The 27,608-nt window shown below is 40.8% G+C and overlaps 1 protein-coding gene across 10 annotated transcripts in view; it reads right to left on the minus strand.

Annotated features, from left to right (window-relative positions):
- The window catches only part of LOC134224115 (bromodomain-containing protein DDB_G0280777), a 379,875-nt gene that overhangs the window by 298,261 nt on the left and 54,006 nt on the right, over positions 1 to 27,608 (minus strand). The window contains exon 3 of one of the 10 annotated variants that reach the window (XM_062703366.1): positions 25,358 to 25,414. The exons of the other annotated variants lie outside the window; for them this stretch is intronic. The gene's annotated coding sequence lies outside the window, so the exon portion shown is untranslated. The remainder of the gene's footprint in view (positions 1 to 25,357; positions 25,415 to 27,608) is intronic. 10 annotated transcript variants of the gene reach the window in all.

Raw genomic sequence — 27,608 nt, forward strand, 5'->3', positions numbered from 1 at the left:
GGCCGATCAATGAAAGAATGTGCAGGTTGAGGATCAAAGGCCGGTTCTTCAACTTCAGCATAATCAACGTCCATAGCCCACACTCCGGAAGCACTGATGATGATAGGGACGCATTCTACGCGCAGCTGGAACGTGAGTACGACAGCTGCCCAAGCCACGACGTCAAAATCATCATAGGAGATTTGAACGCTCAGGTTGGCCAAGAGGAGGAGTTTAGACCGACTATTGGAAAGTTCAGCGCTCACCGGCTGACGAACGAAAAAGGGCCTACGACTAATTGATTTCGCCGCCTCCAAGAATATGGCCATTCGCAGCACCTACTTCCAACACAGCCTCCCGTATCGGTACACCTGGAGATCGCCACTGCAGACAGAATCACAAATCGACCACGTTCTGATTGATGGACGGCACTTCTCCGACATTATCGACGTCAGGACATATCGTGGCGCTAACATCGACTCTGACCACTATCTGGTGATGGTTAAACTGCGCCCAAAACTATCCGTCATCAACAATGTTCGGTACCGACGACCGCCGCGGTACGACCTAGAGCGACTGAAGCAACCTGAAGTCGCCACTGCATACGCGCAGCATCTCGAGGCAGCGTTGCCGGAAGAGGGTGAGCTCGATGGGGCCCCTCTTGAGGACTGCTGGAATACAGTCAAAGCAGCCATTAACGACGCAGCGGAGAGCAACGTCGGGTATATGGGTCGAAGTCGACGGAACGATTGGTTCGACGAAGAATGCAGACAGATTCTGGAGGAGAAGGACGCAGCGCGGGCGGTCGCGCTGCAGCAAGGTACCCGGCAGAACGTGGAACGTTATAGACGGAAGCGGAGACAGCAGACCCGCCTTTTTCAGGAGAAGAAACGCCGCCTGGAAGAAGCGGAGTGCGAGGAGATGGAACAGCTGTGCCGTTCTCAAGATACACGCAAGTTCTATCAGAAGCTCAACGCATCCCGCAAAGGCTTCGTGCCGCGAGCCGAAATGTGCCGGGATAAGGATGGGAGCATCTTGACGGACGAACGTGTGGTGATCGAAAGGTGGAAGCAGCACTACGAGGAACATCTGAATGGCGCTGAGAGTACAGGCAATGAAAGTCAAGGCAGCGCACATAGGAGTAAATAAGCCAATTCTTGGCCAAAACTATTTTTTGCGGTTATTTGGGCCTGATATTCCTAAGATGAAGTAATAATTGCCAATTATGCAGGAAAATGCAATTTTTTGGCTAAATCTATCCACCTAACAGTGTAAAACCAGATGAAAATCTCAAAATACATATGTTTTCAAATAAAATCTCGCGCTTTATGTAAAATCAAAATCTCTTGCTGCCGCTACGTGAACGATTCTAAAATGGCTATATTTCACAAAGTAGCAAGAAACCCGTAGTTAAAGCTCTATCCTTAAATGGATTTTCTAACATTTACATAGGAAAAAAACATCTAACTTATTGTATAAATTCGCATGCACAAAAGTAAACACTGTTTTCTGCTTGAACACTATTTTCTCCTTAACTCCCCTATCAGGGAATAATATCAGGTATGGGCGTTTGAAGCTTTACAACAACCTAGAACGTCCTGAACATAGCAGAGTTCAGAAACAGAAAATATTCAGTACATTAGCAGCATCTGTATTGTTCCAAAATAAGATTATCATTCAAACGTAACTTTAGAGGTACTGCGGTAAACAATCTACTTTTTAATATCCCTTGGACGCCCTAGGGTATCCAAACTATACTTGAGTTCAGGACTTCAGATGTACATCGGAGATATCCAGATATATATCGGAGCTTTGAGTGACAAAAAAGCTACTGCCATGACTGTAGATCGCAAGCTTTGAACTCAAAGGCAGTTTGGATGACTCAAATTATATATCAAAGCTGTCTTGCGGTGTTTGTTGGTCTTCCGAGAGATGTAATGAGTGTGACAGAAAAGGTTACTTTAGCAGCTGTAGAACTCAAGTCCTGATATCAAGGACAGTTTGGTTGATTCAAAATATCCCATAACTATTTTACAATGATAGTTGGTCTTGGTTCGTCCAGGTTGGTTGGTTGGTCCAGGAGATGCTGTGAATATAAATAAAATATATGTAACAAAAAAAGTTCCGCATGTTCTGAACTCAAGAACAGTTTAGATGACCCAGAATATCCCAAAATTACATCACATTGTTTGTTGATCTTCAAGGTGATGTAATGAATATCATATTTTTTCTTCTGGATTCGTTATAAGTGGTAATTTATGAGAAAATGGTAAAATTTTATTTTAAAATAATGAAAAATCGCATTTTATTCAAATAGCTCAGAATCTAATTTGCGGACGTTTGCGGACGAGTTTTCAAGTGGAATGCTTAGTACATATCTTGAAGTGACACTCAAGTTATTTATCTTTGCCGGATCCTGCCGTATAGATTAACTTTGCCTCTGAAAAAAAAAAAAACTTAAAAAATTGAAAAAATAGTGATTTTTAAGTGGCCATCATCTGAAGCATAAAATTTATAATTTGACCATGAACATGAACAAAATGGAGACAGACAACTATAATCTACTCATTGTGTACTAATAATAGCTTGTTGATAACATTTATGTTGTGTATAAATCAGATTTTCCAAATACTCTACAAATAAAGTGAATAAAATCCAATTCAATACCTCATTTTTGAGCCCTAATTATATTTTTTTACAAAATTTTGGGTCACTTCTGAAATAGCCATAGTATGCAGAATGTTTCTAAGTATCTAAAAAAATATAAGAATGTATAAATGTTAAAAAATTTTTTTTGGGTTTTGTCCACGAATTTGTTCTAGTTACTCTTCTGTGCAGCGGAGGAGATGACTACGTCAGTTCAGCGGACGATGGAAGCCAACCAGCCCCCACCTTGAGGGAAGTTAAGGATGCCATTCAACAGCTAAAGACCAATAAAGCAGCTGGTAAGGATGGTATCGGAGCTGAGCTCATCAAGATGGGCCCGGAAAAGCTGGCCACTTGCCTGCACAAACTGATAGCCAGAATCTGGGAAAACGAACAACTACCGGAGGAGTGGAAGGAAGGGGTTATATGCCCCATCTACAAGAAAGGCGACAAACTGGAGTGTGAGAACTTTCGAGCGATCACCATCCTTAATGCCGCCTACAAAGTGATATCCCAGATCATCTTCCGTCGTCTGTCACCATTAGTGAACGAGTTCGTGGGAAGTTATCAAGCCGGCTTCGTTGACGGCCGCTCGACAACGGACCAGATCTTTACTGTACAGCAAATCCTTCAAAATGCTGTGAATACCAGGTCCCAACGCACCATCTGTTCGTTGATTTTAAAGCGGCATACGACCGTATAGACCGCGTAGAGCTATGGAAAATTATGGACGAGAACAGCTTCCTGGAAAGCTCACCAGACTGATCAAAGCAACGGTGGATGGTGTGCAAAACTGTGTGAAGATTTCGGGCGAACACTCCAGTTCGTTCGAATCGCGCCGGGGACTAAGACAAGGTGATGGACTTTCGTGCCTGTTGTTCAACATTGCGCTAGAAGGTGTAACCTGTTGTTCAACATTGCGGAGAGCCGGGTGTAACAGCCGCGGTACGATTTTCAACAGATCCAGTCAATTTATTTGCTTCGCGGATGACATGGACATTGTCGGCCGAACATTTGCAAGATGGCAGAACTGTACACCCGCCTGAAACGTGAAGCAACAAAAGTTGGACTGGTGGTGAATGCGTCAAAGACAAAGTACATGCTTGTGGGTGGAACCGAGCGCGACAGGGTCCGCCTGGGAAGCAGTGTTACGATAGACGGGGATACCTTCGAGGTGGTCGAGGAATTCGTCTACCTCGGATCCTTGCTAACGGCTGACAACAACGTTAGTCGTGAAATACGAAGGCGCATCATCTGTGGAATTCGGGCCTACTACGGGCTTCAGACGAAACTGCGGTCGAAAAAGATTCGCCACCGCACCAAATTTGTCATGTACAAGACGTTAATAAGACCGGTAGTCCTCTACGGACATGAAACATGGACAATGCTCGAGGAGGACTTGCAAGCACTCGGAGTATTCGATAGACGGGTGCTTAGGACCATCTTTGGCGGTGTGCAAGAAGACGGTGTGTGGCGGCGAAGAATGCTCGCCCAGCTCTACGGCGAAACCCAGTATCCAGAAGGTAGCTAAAGCTGTAAGGGTACGATGGGCAGGGCATGTTGCAAGAATGCCGGACAGCCTGCAAAGATGGTGTTCGCGTCCGATCCGGCAGGTACGAGACGACGTGGAGTGCAGCGAGCGAGATGGGCAGACCAGGTGCAAAACGACTTGGCGAGCGTGGGGCGTATACGAGGATGGAGAGATGCGGCCTCGAACCGTGTATTGTGGCGTCAAATTGTTGATTCAGTGTTATCTGTATAGATGTAGACTAAATAAATGAAAAATGAAATTGATGACAATATCAAAGCCTGATCTTTTATCTCTTATATCAATCATGTCCATATCTCATTTTGCTATCTTATCAACATTTGATATTATTGAGCTATTTTCGTCTACTAGGGTACTGTGCCATTAAAACATAGAACTAGTAATCTGCCGTTATACGCATATCTGTCCCATGTATATAGGGAATCCCAGCAAACATGGGACAAATATGCGTATGGCGGCAGTAATGGCGTGTTTCGAAGTGCGCCCGCGACACGTTTCTTTATTCTTCGCACGGATTATACGTGGTGATTGAGAGGTCAGATACTCCTCGATTATTTATTCATCCGTTCCAATAGAGTCCGATTCATGTATGGTGTTCAATGTCGGATGTCGGAAAATTTCTATTTGTGTATCGTCAGTGAGTTTCGTCAGCTTTGTGAGCTTATCGACAATGCCCCTGGAACTCGTGCGAAGAAGGTATTGAGAGCCACGTCCTTCTCGAGTAGCTTTGACGCTTCTGGCTTCTTTCACTCCAATAGCCGTCTCAATCGTTGCGTCTATGATAAAGGGTTCGGGGTATACGTGTTTTGCCTGCAGCTTCCGTTTCATTTTCGTTAGCTTTACAACGTAACACTAGCACTACGACTTGGTCCAACTCATCATTAGTACGCATCCACCCTGGGGTTCTTCCAGCACTATCACCATAGGTAGTACGATCGCCAAATCCCCTCCCCGATGAAGCCGGTCATTTGACCGACCACTGATAGCGATTTTTGGGATCCACTTTTTTTGTTTAAAGTGATAAGATCGACTTCAGTCCTTTTTTGGAATCGATTCGCACTCGGGATACACTGAATTTATATTCTATTGTCGCGATGGGTGTGTTAGTAGCTACCACAATCTCTACGTTGGCGTGATTTTATCGGCGCTTTGATTTCACTTTGATTTCGTACAATTTACTTCAAACTTCGTCTGAACTACACTTCACCGATAAAAGCACTGAGGGAATTCACCTGTGAGCACAGCTCAGGGTATATATGGAAGGTATTTCGAGGTAAACAGACTAACTTTTGTCCGAATAAATGAAGCGTGTTAATATACAACGTGTAAGGACATAAACGGGAACCTTCTTACGAACGAGCGTGAGGTGATCCAAAGGTGGCGGCAGCACTACGAAGAGCACCTGAATGGCGATATGGCAGACAACGGTGGCGGTATGGTAATGAACCTAGGAGCACGCGCGCAGGACATGCGACTTCCGGCTCCGAATCTCCAGGAAATCCAGGAGGAGATCGGCCGGCTGAAAACAACAAAGCCCCTGGAGTTGACCAACTACCAGGAGAGCTGTTTAAACACGGTGGTGAAGCACTGGCTAAAGCGCTGCACTGGGTGATTACCAAGGTTTGGGAGGATGAGGTTCTGCCGCAGGAGTGGATGGAAGGTGTGGTGTGTCCCATCTACAAAAAGGGCGATAAGCTGGAATGTAGCAACTACCGCGCAATCACATTGCTGAACGCCGCCTACAAGGTACTCTCCCAAATTTTATGCCGCCGACTAACACCAATTGCAAGAGAGTTCGTGGGGCAGTACCAGGCGGGATTTATGGGTGAACACTCTACCACAGACCAGGTGTTCGCCATACGTCAGGTATTGCAGAAATGCCGCGAATACAACGTGCCCACACACCATCTATTTATCGACTTCAAAGCCGCATATGATACAATCGATCGGGACCAGCTATGGCAGCTAATGCACGAAAACGGATTTCCGGATAAACTGATACGGTTGATCAAGGCGACGATGGATCGGGTGATGTGCGTAGTTCGGGTTTCAGGGGCATTCTCGAGTCCCTTCGAAACGCGTAGAGGGTTACGGCAAGGTGATGGTCTTTCGTGTCTGCTATTCAACATCGCTTTGGAAGGAGTAATACGAAGAGCAGGGATTGACACGAGTGGTACGATTTTCACGAAGTCCGTCCAGTTATTTGGTTTCGCCGACGACATTGATATCATGGCACGTAACTTTGAGAGGATGGAGGAAGCCTACATCAGACTTAAAAGCGAAGCTAAACGGATTGGACTAGTCATCAACACGTCGAAGACGAAGTACATGATAGGAAGAGGCTCAAGAGAGGTCAATGTGAGCCACCCACCACGAGCTTCTATCGGTGGTGACGAAATCGAGGTGGTTGAAGAATTCGTGTACTTGCCCTAGTAGCACAGTTCACATCGATTTGGTTGCAGGAACTCTAATGTGACTAGATTTGGTCGCATATGAGTCACAGTGACTGATATGCAACAAGTGTGCTACTCGGGTGGGCTCACTGGTGACCGCCGATAACGATACCAGCAGAGAAATTCGGAGAAACATAGTGGCTGGAAATCGTACGTACTTTGGACTCCGCAAGACGCTCCGATCGAATAGAGTTCACCGCCGTACCAAACTGACTATCTACAAAACGCTTATAAGACCGGTAGTTCTCTACGGACACGAGACCTGGACGATGCTCGTGGAGGACCAACGCGCACTGGGAGTTTTCGAAAGGAAAGTGTTGCGTACCATCTATGGTGGGGTGCAGATGGCGGACGGTACGTGGAGGAGGCGAATGAACCACGAGTTGCATCAGCTGTTGGGAGAACCATCCATCGTTCACACCGCGAAAATCGGAAGACTGCGGTGGGCCGGGCACGTAGCCAGAATGTCGGACAGTAATCCGGTGAAAATGGTTCTCGACAACGATCCGACGGGAACAAGAAGGCGAGGTGCACAGCGGGCAAGGTGGATCGATCAGGTGGAGGACGATTTGCGGACCCTCCGCAGACTCCGTGGTTGGCGAAGTGCAGCCATGGACCGAGCTGAATGGAGAAGTATTTTATGTGCAGCACAGGCCACTCCGGCCTTAGTCTGATGATAAATAAATAAATATACAACGTGACCCGATCGCTCGAAACTGGATATAAATGAAATAGTCTGTGAAAATCAGAGTAAAGTTGAGTAAATCATGAAAAACTAAAATAAAGATCCGTAAATGAGTTTCCCATTGGTCAACAAATTGTTAATAATAGAATAGGTTTCAAAAAATGTAAATAAAGTAATTTTCACGTTGCAGGATTCAAACTCATGATCTTCAAATCGGAAGTCCCTAGCTATCCCGAGCAACACACATGTTGTAAATCAGTCTATTATACTCATATACGACTAAATTTGGTCATATATGAGTTATTTCAACCAAATCAACGTGAATTGTGCTGCTAGGGTATCCGCCTCACATGCTGCCCTACTCGAGGAAACATTCGCCTCGGGTTCAAATGCGCACATGTCCGAGCAAAGCTTTGCAGATTCCAATTTCAACCTCTATAATGCGCGCGAGAAAGGCATCACCACTGCTAGATGGATGAATCTGTTTTTTGTTCAAAATTATTTGCTCGAAAAAACATACGACCTTTTTATAAATAATTCGAGGGTCTATTTTTTTATTACTCAGTGGATAATGGTCAGTCTGCTGTGCCGAAAATATGTGCAAAATTTCATCTCAATTAAAGACGATCATATTAAAAATTGGTTGCAATTCCATCCAATTCAATCCAATAATTTTGTTATGCTTAACGTGTCAAGCACTATTTATGGCGCTCATTTAGGAGTTTAGATAAGCTCAAATATTTATTTGCTTCACGCAAAACTATAATAAAATGCATTCCAATAAATAGGGATTCATGCATCGTTCATTTTCATCTACCTCAAAGCATGCAAAACGTAAAAGTTAGGCTGTCGCAAATCATTCGCTGACCTATTTCCACTCTAATGGTACATTTATGTTCCCCCATTTCCTAGTTGGACGATTCGACCCAATGATTAACTTCAGTTCTCACATAGCACCATAATCAATATATGTAGGCAGAGGCATAGGAGAACAAACGAGGTACATGACTGCGTGTAGGTTGCTACATGCTGACAGAGACACCGAATCCAGTTTGTTTGCCGTTTGCCATATTGCTAGGCAACGAGAATCTATTATGAACCAGCATAAGCCAAGGCATAAGCTAAAACAGCAACATAAATAAGCACCGCTTTGATTCACATTTCGATCACTTCAGCACGCCTTTTTGCTCTAAATGATTGAAAATCACGAAAGTAGGAAGATATTCAATAAATAAATTTGCTACGTTTAACTATAAAATTTCTACAGGCACAAGCTTTTCTGATGCTTTCATCCATATTTTGAAACTTACGATTTTCACCTTTTTTCGCAACTTTTCATTTGGTATTTCTCTATATAGTATTATGACTTTTTACTATATTACTTTATTCTATATATCTCAATAAAAATCTTTTAACAAATCAGCATATTTTTTCACTCCTGTGTGAATTTTCAGGAAATCTAAATACTGCCTTGTAGCGGAAACTATTCGTACCGAATCTTCGTACATACAAATAAGCTTATTGACTCAGTTTTGAATCCAACGATTGGTATTGAAAAATAGCCCTTCGTTTGGAAATTTCCACCTTCAGAATGTTAATTATAAAATCAGAATTTTACAGTCATAAACCTATGTTTTCGTGATATCGCCACTCTAAATCGACATCCATCGCCATTCGCCATGCAAAATTTGAATAAACCAACCCAGCCTAATCCGATACCCGCAGCAGCGGGAGCTCGAGCCCCCAGCGAAACGAAGCAAACCGAAACATTCATCAACGTGCTTCAGCATAAAACCGGGAACCCGTTCGTTAGCATGAGGTCTCTGTTTTTCGTTTCAATTTACTATCGAGTCGCTCTGTGTTCCTCGCAGGAGTAACGTTTAGCATTTAGCAACTATCCGACGCGCGGTTCAATAACCTGTTAGAAGTTCTCCCCTTTTCAGCTCGCCAGCACTTGCCCGGGTAAAATAACGATGGTCTCGCGTTCAACATCCCGGCACCTCACCGGAGTTATGTTGCCTGCGCGTCATCACCGTGTGCTGCTATTTCGAAGCTACCGAACTGACGACGGTGAAGTAGGTAGGGATAGACGTTGCCATTTAGGCGAGTAGCACTCGGGCCCTCGCTGTGGAGCGAACTTGGGCAGGTTTGGAAGTGCTTCAGGAAATTGGATGGGGCAAGAGCTGTCAGTGAAGTTGTACACCGTGCAGAACATGCAACAACCACAGCCCCACACACAAGAGGATTGTTGTGTGTCGGTTCTTGGCCGAACTTGGTGTGCGCTTTTTGGACAGGTTTCGTTGCTATGCTATGGGTTTGTTTTTTTTGCTTTCTGTTTTTGTGGCTCGTTAAATTTGAGGGGGTGGTTTGGAGTTTCTTCATGATTAACTCACGGACAAGACAGCATTTCAATGTTGACCTAGTTTCGGTTTTGTTTGTTTTTTTTTTCGATTGGAGGGATATGATGCATTTTATGAATTTCAAAATATTCTTTAAAAAATGAACTTACAAAAATTGGGGGTAATGGAGACAGACGAGGAAATTAATCTTTGTTCCAACCTAATTGTAAAAGAAATCGGAAAATATTGTGTGTTTTGCAAGATTTCAAATAGGCTTGTAGGCTTGACAAATAATTTGAAAACCGTTGGAGAGTATTCTTGAACTATCTTACCCGTGTGAGTTATTTTTCACAAAAAATACATACTCGATCGAATCTCATTTCATCATACACTTCAAGTATTTTTGCATGGAAGTGAAGAATTTCATACCTGGTAAGATCATGTGCGCCAACCGTTCATTACTTGTAGCAATAAACCCTTTACAGTCGAATGATCTTTGAAATATTTCTCCACTCCTTCCTCTGTTGAGAGGCATACTTGACTCATAGCTCAGCTAAACTGTGAGTTATTGCCTTTTTCTTGTTCCATTTTTTTTTAAATCCTCACATGTGAGCACATTAACCGCACATATAAACAAGCGTTGCAGCTTGGCATACCACCGCATGAACCGTCATTGTACTCTTTCATATGCAGATCGAAATCCACACAACAACCGGCGTGCACGGCTATTGAAATTTTCAAAACAGTTGTGTACCCTTGAAAAAATTTGCTTTCTCAACTAGGCGGTGTCGGTCGGTGGACTTGAGCTGATGACGATGGATGACTTAAATGCAGGCAGACAAGCCAGCCCGACACAGTACCAGTTGTGCTCAAAACGATTATGATTATTATTGTACTCTGGCTGCCCCCACTTGGAAGGGGCAAGCTGAAGTGTGTATGTGCTTATGCATGGATGTAGCCATGAGTGGTGTGTTTTGTAAATTCTGATTGTGTTTATTCATTGCCTACACCTTGGGTAGCCACATGTCGATCATTGGGAAGGTGCTAAACGGCGAATAGTTGGTAGGGTTTTGCACTAATTTCCGCTGTGTTAATTATTCTGCGTTTTGATTTATATAAATACAAATTTGTTAAGGCTTCCTTTGTTGGGTATTAATCCGCTAAAGGATTACTCAATTCCCATCATTCTTACTCTAATCGATTTGTTTTGGGATCCGCCGTGTTTACCTGACCAGCGCAGACAAAAAGACATAACAGTCATCAAATTTCCATCGTTCAATGATTTACTGGTCGATTCAAATAATCATTAGTTAGCCAATCGATCTCTCGTGGCGCGCGCATCGGATTTGCTCGAATTTGACGTTGGCCCATTACCGGCATCTGGTTCGTAATTTTCCCAACTAACTAAAAACAACAGATGTCGTTAGTTTTTGAATGACGATGAATTTGATGAGTGAATGTTCAATGTGTTATGTATGTTTGTCTGTGGGAACCGATTCATAACAGAAGTTGTTATTTTTTACAGCTATTTTTTTCAAAACACAAGTTGTTATAAAACATGTACCATTTGAAGCTAAAAAAAAACAAAAAATGTAATAAAATTTCTTCTGCTGTTGACAAAAACGTTAGGGGAGACTGGGTAGACTTGATCCCCTTTTCTGATTTCCTATGTATAACAGCCAAAAATAAATAAAAATACACGATTTCCACACAAACTCTCTAAGAAATATAGTATTTAACTTTAGTGATGTATGACAGTCCTTAAATTATTTTTGTTGTTGATACACAATCGATTTTTTATAGTGCTGTCAAAAATCTACTTTTAAAATATTCGGGGGAAATTGATCCCTCTCCAAGAACTTTCTTTGATAAAATTAGAAAAGTGTCCTCAGATTTTTTAAATATTTTTCCTTCAAAATACGCGGAATTTTTTAATTGTTGTGCGTATGCATGAACGATTTTTGTTATTGAATTCGACAGCACATGCAATTTTAAAATTTGGGGAGACTTGATCCCCTTTCTATGATATCTACGCAATGAATACTTTTTCCTGCCAACCCTTCATTAAATCTGTCAAATCTACAAAAAATTAAAAGCCTGAGAACAGATATATATTTTTTTGAATTTTTTCGTTAATTTTTTGTATGGGTGACTAATGGGGGATCAATTGTCCCCATATTGAGGCAATAACTTCAAATCCAAATATCCTAAAATTTTGATGGAATGTTGACATTTTCATTAGTACAAATCATTAAGCACATTAATGGCTTTGTGCTGTGAAAAAACGAAAGCATTTGGTCATTGTTATGAAAAGTTATTCAAATTTTGCGTTGCAAATAAAAAAATCTTTGGGAAGGTCAAAACATACAAACCGCCCTGCAGAATAAATAAGGTTGTCAATCCAAAAATCACTCACCACATAAAGGTCATTTGTCTAGAGGATCTATAGTAAAAATACGCTAGAACAAAACTACTTTAGTTCTCGATAAAACAGGGGGTGATCAAGTCTCCCCGGGGATCAAGTCTACCCACCTTCCCCTACTTAATATATTTTAAATTGAAGAAAAACCAAACTCGATTTGTAGGGACACGGCAGGTATTTTCGTCTGTTCGTCATAGTCTCGAAAACCAATCAAAAAGACGCTTTTTTGTAAAACTCATACGTGCCAAATCGTAAACTCAGGAGAAACGTTCTACTATAGTGGAGTTCTAGCAAATGTACGTTGCTTTCGTTGGTTTTAGCCCCTACGACGAAGGACGGAAATACCTGCCGTGTCCCTATATGAATTATTGAAAAGAACAAAGTTATACTGGTTGTGTTACAAGTATTGCTATTCGTTTTAACCCGTTTCTGCCCAGGCTTCGATTTTAAATTAAAAATTTCACCGTTCCTTCACAGATAAAAATATGTTGTGATTTTAAATTTATTTTCATGCACATATTTGGAGCATGCAAATAAATGCAATATTCAATCGATCTTACTGTTCTATTGAATCGAAATAAACTCAAACGGTGCATGTAAGTAAAGTTCAGTCAAATTTAATTAATAATCGCATGTTAATTCGTTTGAAGAGTTAAGCTCCAATTTTACGCATCGTTGAATATTCAAAACTATTTGCTGTATGTGTATTTCAACCGAATTGTATGAATTTGGAGGCAAGATGCATTACATTTTTTTTATTTTTGTGTAGATGTATTAGCGATGATTGGGACCATGGAGACGGTTTTATCGACGGGGACCCCTGGGTCAACTGGAGTCAAAAATAGGTCAATTTCCTTTTAATCGTAGATAACTAGAAGTACATGCTCATAATAATCTTATATATAAAAATGAAATGGTCTGTGTTCGTATCCGCATAACTCGAAAACGGCTGGATGGATTTTTTTCATTTCTTCAGCAGAAACATTCGTTACAGTTTCCGACGGGTTTATATGATATTTCCTAATGCGAAAATTACGAGTAAAGTTGAGCAAACTGTGAATAACTAAAATTGTGATTAATATGCGAATTTTGCATGGGCAGTTCAGAACGCACATTCTCGCCTACTGTGCAGGACAACGTCTGCCGGGTCGACTAGTAATGTAATCATTTTTATTCCTCATTTCGCAATACTGAAACTGAAAACTGAACGTTTTAGACCTCCTTAGACCTCCTGTTTCCCCCTGGAAAGTGGTCACTTTTGGAGTGATTCTGAAACCCTTGCTTGTGACAGAGAGTCACAGAAGGCCTTGACAGGATAAGAACGTGTTTTTTTGTAGGGCAGGGTTTTATTTGTTAAAGCTCGTGTATTATGACTATGGCTTTTTGTTTAGGAAATTTGCCGTGTGTAAAATCCACGAACCAAAATTAAGTTATAATTTTTGCTTATTTCATTTTCAGCAGAGATTTTATTCAAAAGTAAACTATTTATTGGATTCAGTTAAGTCTGTTTGATGGAAACATTCAATAGCTATGACATCCACATCCAGTTCACCTATGAACTGGAAGTGGACAACTGTTTACCATTCTTGGACATGCTATTAACACGTCATGGAAACCAGAAGGTCACAACACGATGGTATCAAAAGCCTATTGCGAGTGGCAGGTTTTTGAATTACCGCTCGTTCCACCCCCTAGGACAAAAATTGAATACGGCAAGAAATCTCATTAACAGAGTGAATAAGCTATCAACAAACATAGACGACAATACCAAGCACAAAATAATAGATGAACAACTAAAATTGAATAACTATCCCAAATCACTACGCAACAGACTACAGAACCGAATGAATGAAAGAAATGATAGCTCAAATACCGGAACAGTTGATAACGGAGACCTGGAATATACTTACCGATCAATAGCATACATACCTCACCTGTCGAACCGAGTCGACAAGGAAATAAAACGGAACTACAAAAACATACGACTCGCAACATATAACTGCAGAACAGTAGGAGGGTTATTTACTAACGTGAAAGATCCTATCCCAGAGGAACAACAAACGGACGTCATCTATTCCATTCCATGCAACGATTGCCCTGTCTGTCACATAGGAATGACAAAAAACAGATTAAAAACACGTAACAGCGGTCACAGGACTCATTATAACACTCTGGACAAACTACAGGAAAACGAAGTTAACACATCGGATCCACGGACTATGCAGCTAAAAGAGAAAACTGCGCTCCTAGAACACAGCATCACCGAAAATCACCGCTTCAAACTGGAAAAAAACGAAAATATTAGACAAAACAAACAAAACACATACATCACCATATCTAGAAATGTGTCATATTGTTAATAATGAAAATAGCATCAACCATAGAACAGATACAGAAGGTTTGAATGCAATATATGCAGGTATACTACACAAAATAGGAAATATTCAGAAAACAACCATAAACATTGTAAACACACGGGAAATTATTGAAAACACGGATAGTACAAACACTAACAATATGACTAGACTGTCACTCACACACATTTGAACAGTCATCAGTTTCATAATCGAAAGTCGAGGTGTCGCGATTAAGCGTACAAATTAAACTTTAACCAAGGATAGAGAGCTTTTTGAAATAGCTATAAAAACTTAATACAGTGTCGTACGCAAAAATCGCTACGCATGAAGTGAGTACACTAAAAAAACATATTAAAAATACGGTTTAACCAAAATTTAACCAACGAATAACGATATTTCACGTATAGTAAAAGCTTCACGTTCACTTTCAAATACTTTTATGTTTATTTTAGAACCGCTTGAAGAAGGTTAAATAAATTAACCGAAACGTCGGATGTAGGAGCAACAAAGTATTTGCTACTTATTAAGACTGCTATCGCCGAAAGAAATTCAATCTTCATCTCATAATATGTTTGTTATTTCGAGCTACAGGTTTACTTTAAAGCAACTAAATTATCGATCTGAACAAAAATGGGTTCAACTTTCCTCAAGTGCTATTCAATAATCATATATTCATGCACCAGTCTACCAGTGTCCAATATATTCTCATACAAACTGAAGCTTCGATTATTTTACATGAGATCCCGACAATACATTGTGTGTTTGGGCATAAATAGCTACAACCACTACAAATAAAAGATGATTGAATGTAAAATGCTTTGGAATGAATAAATAGTAGTCATACTGCCACCGCCATTGCTGGATGGTCCAAAAACGGTCGTCTTTTATTTTATCCGATTAACACACAACGTATTTGTAGGGTCCTATCCACTGCGCGATCATTCATGTTATAACTTATTTTGATAAAATTTTGAATGTTAGTTAGCTTAGCTTAGCTTAGACTGACTGTACATATCAATGGTTGCTACTCCGTGATTGATCAGAACTGGTGCAAATTGCACTACGATCCAAGTGAATAGTGGTTGGGATTTACCAACTATTCTCGAAGTGCACGTTTCAGCAGCTCGCAAATGTTGATCAATAACGGCGCCGGCCAAGTCCTTAAAGTCCGTTGGAAAAGGGAGGAATGTGAGTGTGTGGTAATTGTTGCTACTAGAGACCGAGAATACCTCTGCATCTCCACATTTACCACGGGAAGGAAGTAGTGTTAGTTGGGTGGGGTAATCAGTAACATAGATTGGGATTCACCATGGAAAGTGATGTGACCTATGAAACTTCTACACAGCAGTATTAGCATTTCCTTAATTTGTTCAATTGTTCATTCTTCGCGAGAATAAACAATCAATCGCTCAAAGTGAGCGATTGTTCATTTGAATTTCGGATTAGGCGCCCGCGTTATCATTTTATTAACGTAAGAAAAGTAAAAAAGAAACGGAATTAAAATTGAAAATAATTGATAGTAATCGAAAGCTAATGTTATTCAGCAACCCTTACTTTATCTCTATTTGACGTTAAGTAAGAATGTAAATTTACGTTCATTTTACATGTCGTTTATTTTACATTACTTTCGCGCGCGTGTGTGTGTCACTTGCCTTGACCAGTATACCGTAATCAGGATCTCACTGGTATTAATCCTGATGTGCCGGTTGGCACTCGTGTTGGGCTTGTGCGCTTTGAGCGGCACACGGTCGCTTCCCAGCCTACATAAAATCGCACATGGTGCAATACAAGATGCTAAATTGGAGACGATATACATTAGAGTGGGGCGTCATAATCATTTTTTCAAATCAATGGTTTTTCGAAGCCATTCTGGGTCCTGAATAACTGTGCAAAATTTGGGACCGATTGGTTGCTTCTTCGCTTTCCGCATCGCGTTTGAAGTTTGTATGGAAATTAGTATGGGAGAACGTATATTTTTGCATTTCTACTACTAGAGGTTTCAGTTCATCGTAAACCAAGTGGCACATTGCGTTAAAGTATAACCCAAAGGATGCCGAAAAACTTTGCTGAAGAAGGCACGTTGCTGGAACGTCCACGAAAAAAGTTATAACGCTTCGAAGATTGAGTGTTCAAACCATATGCAAAAAATCGTTTATTCTGCCAGCACTGCCGAACTACGTAGACCAATAATTGAACTGAGTGTTATTTCAAAATAATTGATCTTATAGGGCTTTAGAGCTAATATGAGCTATCCGGAATCATTTCACAAAGAAAAAAATCCGACAAGAAGGAAGATGGGTTTTGCCTTTCGATATCTATAGGTCGTCCGGTAGTGCTGGCAGAAACATTGATTTCTTGCATATGGTTTGAACAATCAATTTTCTAAACGTAATAACATTTTTTGTAGACCTTCCAGCTACGTACTTTCTTCGGCAAAATCTTTCGGCATCTTCCAGACTATATGCTAACGTATTGAGTCACGTGATTTATGATAAAATGAAGCTGCTAATAGCAACAATGTTAAAAAGTACGTTTTCCCATACTAATCTCCATGTAAATTTGAAACGCGATGCGGCATGCGAGGTCGCATCCAATCGAGCCCATATTTTGCACAATTGATTGGGGTCCCAAAACGATTCAGAAAAACCTTGATCTCACTTGATCGGACGAAGTTTGCGTTTTTCCATACAACTGCGCCCCACTCTAATATACATACATATTGCGTGGAAAAGTACCTCTATCGCCTGCACTTCAGCATCCTACACGACACCATATACGTTCATGTGTTGACTGGGTTTGATAGGGCCTGCTTATGGACACCAACAGGCCCCACCACATCCTAGGCAGGCCCCCTAACTCGCAGTGGCCATGGGGAGGGGTCGTCAAGCCCTTGGACATAGTCCCTGCTGCCCCTTTTGATAAAATTTTGAATGTTAGTAGACATTATCTTCCAAATGGTGTAACAAGATTCTGTCATAATATGATTTAAATAAAAATGTCTAACATCAAATTGCCAAACAGTAGGCAATAAAATGGTTGTAGCAAAGTCTCCCAGCCATAAAGATCACAATACGCTGGTATAATTTGGAAAGATTGCCTAACTTGCAATGCGCTTAGTTTCATGTTCTTGTCTTGTTCAGAAAAAAAAACAAAAAAATCTGATTATTGGTCGGAACCTGGAAACCTATTACATGTAAAACATTCCAACTGCACAGTAAACAATATATTTTGTATCGGATTCTGTTATAAATTTCTAACAAAATATGTTATTCCTGTGATAAAATTGTGGCCTGTGCAATACATAAAAGTCTTCTCCATTCAGATTGGCTGCAAGCCGCCAACCACGCAGTCTGCGGAGAGTCCGCAAATCGTCTTCCACCTGATCGATCTACCTTGCTCGCTGCGTACCTTGTTTTCTTGTTCTCGTCGGAACGTTGTCAAGAACCACCGTATTTCACCGTATTTCTGTCCGACATTCTGGCTACGTGCCCGGCCCACCGCAGTCTTCCTGGTGCCCCGTGTCCGGCCCACCGATGTGAACGATGGATGGTTCTCCCAACAGCTCATGCAACTCGTGGTTCATTCGTCTCCTCCACGTACCGTCAGCCATCTGCACTCCACCATAGATGGTATGCAGCACTTTCCTTTCGAAAACTCCCAGTGCGCGTTGGTCCTCCACGAGCATCGTCCAGGTCTCGTGTTCGAAGAGGGCTACCGGTCTAATATGGGTTTTGTAGATAGTCAGTTTGGTACGGGCGGCGGTGAACTCTATTCAATCGGAGCGTTTTGCGGAGTTCAAAGTACGTACGGTTTCCTGCCATGATGCGTCTCCGAATTTCTCTGCAAGTATCGTTATCGGAGGTCACCAGTGAGCCTAAGTACACGAATTTTCGAACTCGTGGTGGGTGGCTTACATTTTCCTCTCTCCTCCTGCCTCTTCCTATCATGTACGTCATCTTCGACGTGTTGATGACTAGCCAATCCATTCAGCTTGGCTTTTCAGTCTGATTAAAGCTTCCTCCATCCTCTCAAAGTTACGTGTCATAATATCTATGTTGTCGGCGAAGCCAAATAACTGGACGGACTTCGTGAAAATCGCACCACTCGTGTCGATCCCTGCCCTTCGTATTACCCCTTCCAAATCGATGTTGAATAGCAGACACGAGAGACAATCACCTTGCCGCAACCCTCTACGCGTTTTGAAGGGACTCGAGTATGCCCCTGAAACTATAACTACGTAATTACCCAGTGCAGCGCTCTAAAACAGCTCTCCTTGGTCAACTCCAGGGGCTTTGTTGTTTTTCAGCCGTCCGATCCTGGATTTCCTGGAGATTTGGAGCCAGGAGTCTCGTGTCCTGCCACATCGCCATTCAGGTGCTCTTCGTAGTGGTGCCGCCACCTTTGGATCACCTTACGCTCGTTTATAAGAAGGTTCCCGTTTATGTCCTTACAAAAATCGAGCTGTGGCATGTGGCCCTTACGTGAACGGGTCAACTTCTCATAGAACGAAATAACTCTTGACGACTGTGGAAAACTTAATCGTTTCATGTTTTTTTTTTTTTGCTATAAACCCTAAAGCTTCTCTTCTTTTCGCTATGCTTTTCACTATAATTCTTCACCTTTTTCACGCTTTTGAGCACTGCAGCCGGTGGTTGCCTGCAGTTTTAAACTAATACTATTTTAGGTAGTTGGGCAATAGGGAATATTTGTTATTGTGTTTGTGTGGTGTTGCTATTTCGTGTTTTAAATCTGTTAAATCTGTCTAAACCTTCTGTGTCTGTTCCTCTATTAATACTGTTTGTGTTGCTTGAAATGTGACACATTTCGAGAAATTGTAGTGTATGTGCATTCTTATCTCTATCTAGTATTTTCATTTTTTCTAGATCGAGTCGGTGTTGTTTTTCGATGCTGTGGTCCATCAGTGCTGTTCGTTCCCCAGAGTGATAATCTGTGAATCGTTTGGGCTGGTTCCTTCCTGTATCAGTTTATCCATCTTGTTATAGTGTGTTTCACCGTATTTCTGTCCGACATTCTGGCTACGTGCCCGGCCCGCCGCAGTCTTCCGATTTTCCGAATGTGAACGATGGATGGTTCTCCCAACAGCTCATGCAACTCGTGGTTCATTCGTCTCCTCCACGTACCGTCAGCCATCTGCACTCCACCATAGATGGTATGCAGCACCTTTCTTTCGAAAACTCCCAGTGCGCGTTGGTCCTCTACGAGCATCGTCCAGGTATTGTGTTCGAAGAGGACTGCCGGTCTAATAAGATAGTCAGTTTGGCACCTTGTATTCTTGTTTTCAGGCGGTTTGTTGTCATTCCAATATACGTAGCTTTGCAGTTTCCGCACGGTATGAGGTAGATGACGTTGGTTTGTTGATCTAGAGGTATCGGATCCTTAACTTTGTTGGAAACATTCCTAGCCGACCGGACATTATATTTAGCGAGTTTCTGGCTACGCCACTGATTATGTTTGACAGGTGAGGTATGAACGGTATGCGACGGTAGGTATATTGCAGGTTTACCGATTGCTGTTGTGGCTCATCATTATGCTCCTTCATCCTGTTAGCGATCCTGTGACGTAGTGACTTTGGGTAGTCGTTCAGTTGAAGTTGCTTATTGATAATTTTTGTCTTGGCTCGTTCAACAAGATTTGTGGTGAGCTTGTTGACCTGTGCAGCAAAGTTTGTTGCCATGTTAAGTTTTTGGCTCAACGGGTGATAGGATATGAAATTCAGAAATCTTCCGCTAGCAATGGGTTTCTGGTACCATTGGGTTGTTACCTTTTGGTTTCTCTGCCTGATTAAGAGCATGTCCAGAAAGGGTAGTTTGTTATCCACTTCCAGTTCGTAGGATGTGGGCGTCATAGCTGTTGAAAATGTCTAGCACGTGTTTTAATTGGTTGAGCGGGATTGCTGTTTCGCAAGAACGGAAGTGGGAATTTAAGCTTTTGAACTACATTGTCCAACAACAATTCCATCACCCAATCTGCTATTGTAGGGGAGAGGGGATTGCCCATTGCTGTTCCAAAAGTGTGTTGATAGTACTGACCGTATAGTATGGTTCTTACCAATGATTGTTGGATGATTTTTCCGATGAATTTGGACAAATTGTACGATGGAGCCGACATATTTGGCACAACAGGTCTTAACGGTAATCCAGGTTTGTGTGCTTTGGTTGCCCGTAAATTGTTGGGCATACTGCGTTGTAAACCGTGAGATGTCTCGCTGCCTTGTCGTAGATGAGCTTCAAATCCTTGAGTCGTCGTACTATGCTGTTGTTTTGCTTCTCATAACGGGATGTCGGGTCACGTGTGATTGGGCTGTATGTTTCTCGATCTTGTAGCAGCTCCAGCATTTTCCTCTTATATTCTTCCACTTCCATAAGAACTGTCTTATTGCCTTTGTACGAGCTAACAACGTAGACATTGTTGTTGGGTTGTCTTTCAAAAACTGTCTGGTGATTGTTAGCGCCTTTTCGCAGAATTTTGCGTGATTGCGTGAACGAATTTTGCGAGATGGCGTGAACGATTTCTGTTGTTATGAATGTAATTCGATAACACGTTGACAACGGCACTTCGGTTGCGATCTTGGATTTGTTTTGATGATTTGTTCTACATCCGCCATTAGATGGTAGAACGGGACACTTTCTGCACCGGTTATTGGTAACGTAAACTTCGGACCTAGGCTGAGTAGCGTCTCGGTTTCGGGGGGTACGGCCAACTGTGTTCCATTATACATGGCTTTCGGATTGTGTGTAGGAAGTTCCTCATTATTTGACGATTGTATGTTTCTTGAAATTATGTTTTCGAATTTTCGTTTAATTCTGCTGGTCCTTGTCTGGATATTGCGTTCGTTAAAACGCTCTTGATTTCCAAAGATTAGCGCTTCCGGTAATGTGGATGCCCGGATGTTCATCGTCAGTGATGTTAATCTCTTCCAAAACATTGGAATTTTATGGACGTTTGTTTGATTTCCAAATTGTGTATTGTCTTCATGAATTTGGTTATGCAGTTTTGCACTTTGTATGTGAAATATGTATGTGAAACGAAAACTATTTGCAAAATGTGCCGGAAATACTCCTCTTCTTCGGCATCTGATCAGGAATGCTTTTCGACTGATTATATTACCGATCTTTCTGGTGTTGTTAGCGTAGTTTTTCAACAGCTATTTGACTGTCCGCCAGCAACAAGTGTTTGTGTCAGGAATCAAAAATAAGGCCTCCTCAATGAAATGTGGCGTACTACAAGGAAGCAACATCAGATCCTTGTTGTTTCTTTTGTACGTGAACGATATTACGAAGCTACATCTGAAAGGACATCCCAGATTATTAGCAGACGATAATTAAAAGATTAATACAATTTATTGACCGCAGTAGAAATGGCTTCCATTAATTGTTTTACTATTCTTATCTTATTTTTACTGCATTGAATGGAAAAGGGTGGATTTTCAACTGGCGATATCATTTTCCACCATGTTGTCAGATCTGAAAATGATAAAGGTCAATTTACCCAAATTTGAATTCATTTGGACATTTACTCAAATTTTGAAAACCGCTAACATCAGGCAATAATGAGTAGAAATGGCACTTCCACTGATTAGATTCTGGTAGGGGAAGTGTACCGGTTTTGGCCATCTTAGTGTCTATTTTGGCCAACCCTGAAAAATTCATATTTTCCAAAAAAAAATATCGATCAGTTTCAACAACGAAGAAATATATCCTGTTAGAGCTAAAAAAACCTTCGAAAATTACTTTTCTTTTGGAGTTTTGCAAGAAACTGGCCAAATAAGGAACATGACCGAAACTGGTACAGTTTCCCTACCCGTTTAGTTGAAATAGGTGCATGATGTTGACGTTTTTTTCAGTTAAATACTTTAAAGATGTGTTAATAGGTAAATTTTAGGAATCACAAAATTGATTTAAATTAAAAATTATGTAAGCTAAAGATAATCATTCCATTAGTTCTTCATTATTGTGATTCACTTCTTGTGCACATACGTGATGAACTTATCTGTAAAATAAAAAATCACGATAATAAAGTCTAAAAAAAAAAATCATGTGCACATTGGCTTATTGTATGATTGGTACAGCAACAGATACCCTTCGTAAAACCATTTTTAGCTGTTGATGTACTAATATGAGAGACGCGCGCGAGCAAAATAATAACCGTCCACATGTCCACAGTAGGTAAACTCATGTCTAAACCAAAAATTTTAAAGTACTCTTTAATCGAAACAACGCGTTGCTTATATGAAATACTACGCCCGCTATCATTTGGAAAGCTGAGGCTGCGTTCGCCTATTTTTGGCAAGAGAGGGCTACATTGTAAAAATATTACATTTTTTTTAAATTATTTCTTTTTATTATTTTTTTTTGTATTTATTAACAATTACCATATAGCAACATAAATAATCACATATTGATTTTCAATGCTTATGCTACTATGCAACGTCTAATACCAATAACTACATACTGAATAAGATATTTAGATTCTTAAATTAAGAAAAACTTCTTTCGCACCTATGATTTCTAGGTAAATCGTTCCAAATTCTCATAGCTCGTATGCGGGAGGAGTCTCTTAAACTGTTTGTGAAACATCTAGGAACGAAAAGTAACGAACCTCGCGAAGAGCGAATATATCTGAAAAATTTTGAAGAAAAATTGAAGGGTCGTTAACAATTTTGAATGTCTGGTTACAGGTTCTAAACTTTAAATGACTTGTAAAATCACTTCCAAGAATAGCCTTTCTATAATTAGATAAATCATCAAACTTTTTCATATTAAATGCATATCGTGTAACAGCGTTGAATACTTGTTTAGTTCTTTCGAATTTCTCTTAGGCCAAACAAAATATCACCATAATCAAACAAGGGAACTAAAAGAAACCTGACCAGTTGAATCCGGATATGCTGGGGAGTACAACGTCTCAATAATACAAGCGAGTGTAAGGCATTATAAATTTTACTGAACAAGGTATTAACCTGAGATGAGCAGTTCGAGCTAGTATCCATCATTAAACCAATATTCAATTATATCGTTTCCCACTCTAACTGATTCGACAAAACGGCACGTTTTGTGTGAAAAATAATCGTTTGGGTTTTTCCTACGTTAAGAATCAGGCCGTTTTGCTCGCACCATGGCAATACTCTGAATGTCGGAGTTCATTCGATTTGCCATTTCAGATATTGTGCCAGGGATCCCTGATATGTATAATTGACAGTCGTCTGCATACAGGTGGAATCGACAATGTGACATGTTCAATGGAAGATCATTAATGTACATTGAGAAAAGTAGCGGTCCGAGAATTGAACCTTGAGGCACCCCGCTTAGAACAGGAATTAATTCAGATTGTTGGTTGTTGAAGTCAACGTATTGCAATCGGTTGGACAAATATGACTGAATTAATTTTTATGGAGAATGGATCTAAATAGAAGTTATATTTTAGCTTTTTACACAATTGTCTATGATCAATAGAATCGAAAGCTTTACTAAAATCAAGAATAACCAGTAAAGTGACCATCTTCTTGTCTAACGCTTCTCTAATGTCGTTTTCTATTTTAATAAGCGCAGTTACGGTGCTGCATGATTTCCTATATACATACTGGAATGGACATAACAGATCATATATTTGTCTATACAAAACCTTTAAAAAAATTCTGGTAAATTTTACCAGACCATATTTACCAATATGATTAATTCTTAACTTCTAATAGTTTTCCTTTCAATTAAATGGAAGACAAAAACAGCGCTTAACCCCGCACCCTGGTTTCGCACTTCATTCCTGCGGCGACTGATGGGATGGTCCATCACCATCACGAACTAACCCGGGATTTGTTTTGTTTCCTTCTGAATGTTTTGTGATTCTTTTTCTGTAGGGTTGGGATATAAAAGATGGACATCCACTGTGGCTAAAACTTTGAGGTTGCTCTCCCGCTTAACCCAAATTCAATCCGTTGATTGATTCACGTTCGGTCGTCAGTTTCAATAATCCGAATGGCAAACGACGGATTGGATAAATGCATATATGTCTTTACTTTCGTATAGCAATTATAGGTAAAAGTTTTCTTTTATTAGTATGTTTTCTGCTGATGCTGGGCTGCTGGAATAAAAAAAAGTAAAAGGGGCATTGCCCATGGGAGAACAGCTTCGAAAGCGAAGAAAGTTTGAGACTTCAGTTTCCGCTGGTAGCACCGACATCATTATCGATTTTTATTTAACAATACCATAAATTTATAAAACAACCACTGACAAATGATCCATGATCGTTTAAGATGGGAATAATACTCCTGTTCAGAGATGTATGTCCTAACTTTGCTGTGATTTATTCAAAACTCTAGCCGAAGGGTCACGTCTTCTTTATTGGCATTTCAATCCAATGCCGAAAGAATGCCAACTTGTATAACTTCATTGGAAGGTATGCAAAGACGCCAGATACTAAGCAAAAGCTTCAAGGAAAATTCCTATTCCGATTTATTCGTAGTTAGGTATCATACAAACGAGACGAAGCGAATAAACTTTGAAGTGTGTTGTTTGTTTCTCATTTGGGTGACTGGTTCCATGCACTAATCACTTGTTAGGTGTGCTAGCCCCCACACGCGCCCTTAGATAGAGATATGTAGGTGATTTGGTTTCATATTCTCACGTTTATTTTCCCAAGAACCATTGTGAAAGATGTTTAGTGTATGACGCCTACATTATGAGTCATTAGTGAAGATGTACTTTATTTATGGCGATGTCAACTGAAGTGTTATTAGTAAGTAACGAAGCTGAATTTACAAACATTGCATAACCAAAAATCACAAAAATAGAAACGTAATTTTATACTCTACTGAAGATGAAAAGATATTGGACGAACATCATTATTTATTTTGTGAGGATCGGTTACTTAATTTGACTTTCTATTATTTTTCACATAAGAAAAAACTCACCATAATAAACATTTTTTTAATTTCGTTTCATTCTCTTTGTATTGTAACAAGACACACCTGAAAAAAGAAAGAAAAAAACTTCATTATTATTCAACAACTAACTTTTCCATTCAATCAATGGCACCATATCGTCACTCTTATATCGAGAATAGGCTTCTCTTCAGCACAACACAAAAGCCAATCTTTTCCACGTTTAACCTCATTTCCTACCAATAATTGAAATGCTACGAAACCCTCTCGAAGTTAGCCTCCTTTTTCTCAACATCTCTCGAATGCACTCGATTGCATTGGGTCAATACTTCCGACACGGTTGGCCGTTGAAACTACGCGGGTGACATAATCACGTACCGGAGCAGCTAGTAAGTAAGTCGACAGTCACAATACCGTGACCAACAGACCAACAAACCAACAGACCGACCAAATCGGAGGAGGGAATCGATCGTTGGAACCGCCAAGTGTGGGTTTTTCGCGCATTTTCGATGTGGCTGAAATACTAACTGGCTTTCACTTTTGCCTCAAATTACCTAATTTCGTTGTGCACTCGAAACTCGCGTCTAGTGCCCAGTCCTCTCTAATGCTGATCAGCTGACGGTTAGGGGAGCATGACCCACTGGTTAGGAGGATGACCACTAAAAACACTTGTTATGAGTACGTAGAAGGATTAGGTTGCAACTTTGCTACATTCAATTTGAATTATGAATCCTTACATTGAAATAATTTTATATTTGAATTATTGCTGGAGAAAACATCGAAAAAAATTGAGCGTTTTCGAATATACTCCCCTAATGACTAAATACCCACTCAATTTATCCGACAATGATGATTATGAAGCTTCCAAAGCAAAACAAAACTACCCATTGCTTATTAACACAACAAGATGTGCCTAAACTATTGAAGCGATCGTATTCGCACGGTTGCAGAAAATAGGCTAAAGAGCTTATTGTGCTCGACAGAGCTTCGCTCAGTATTCCTCCTCCAGCGAGCTCCCACTTCCGGAACAATGTCAAATCTTTAGCGCTAAACAAAACAGTTTGCACTTCGGACTAAAGAGCTTTACAGACACTTCTCTTCAACGCCATCCGTTGTGTTGGTCTTCGCGGGTTAGCGTCATCAGTCGTCGTCGTCGGCGTCGTAGGCATATATAATTTTGAACAGCTCTACCGCAGAAACAACACGCGAATGTTTGCCGACTGAAGCTGCGGTGGCGAAACTGTACTTTTACGACTTTCCCCTCTTCGCGTCTGTAGACGGTTGATGGGTCGCCCATCATCATTCAATGTTTAGGCATTACTCTCTAATGAATGGTATATTGTGTTTAGTTTTAAGTTTGCAACATGATCCTCTTAGAAGCCGGAAATATGATTTATTTATTGCAGAAGAGTCTTTATTCTAGACAACTAGTTTTGTTTTTCGATGTTTATATAGGTACCATCAAGGAAAATATATTTAGAAAAATTTTTGGCTCGGCAAATGCTGGGTAAAGCGTACCATAGGTACTTCAAGTACCTGAAGGAATAAAATAGACCCCATCTCGCGGTCCTTAGCCTCTAACCCAGCAACTCCTACCCCTACCTCCTCGTGGCGCTGGCCGGGATATGAGCAACCTTAGGGAAGATCGGGTAACCAACCCCGGTGGAAACTATGGCCGTATGCTGACAGGGAAGGGGGATTTGCTCCTCTCCGGAGGTGCAAATCTGATCGAGCGTCTGTTCTCCATGTTAGGAGCGGCTCACCACAGCAGCTTCTGTTCCCCATGTTAGGATCGGCTGATCATCGTCCGAGTACCAGCGAAGGACCGATGATTCTACAGTTATCAATGAAGGCAAAAGTAGTGCAAACGGATTGATTTAACGGCAACATACCCGGCGACGAATAAATGACAACGATTGGAAAGTCGAATCTTGGAACGTGAAAACTTTGAATGAACCCAAGGGCGTAGCCAAAGGGGGGGCTCAAGAATTCTGCTTGAAATTCCTTGATTCAACTGCGAAACTCAATAATAACATTAATACTATATTCAGTATTGTGGGGTCTTTATATTTTTGCTAATTTCTTTTATTTTTTAAAATCATAAACCACTCTTCGGAATATTTTTTTGTGATCCTCGTTCTTTATGGCATTAAAAATTCACTCTAGGATGCCAAAATCTGGAATTAACTTTGGAAATGGAAGATTTGTTTCAGATTTTAATAATGTTTCTTAAAAACCCAGTGTTCTCTACCAAACACAACATCCAATGCTTCTATAAAAC

This window comes from Armigeres subalbatus, chromosome 3, assembly GCF_024139115.2.
Source record: "Armigeres subalbatus isolate Guangzhou_Male chromosome 3, GZ_Asu_2, whole genome shotgun sequence".
Taxonomy (NCBI): domain Eukaryota; kingdom Metazoa; phylum Arthropoda; class Insecta; order Diptera; family Culicidae; genus Armigeres; species Armigeres subalbatus.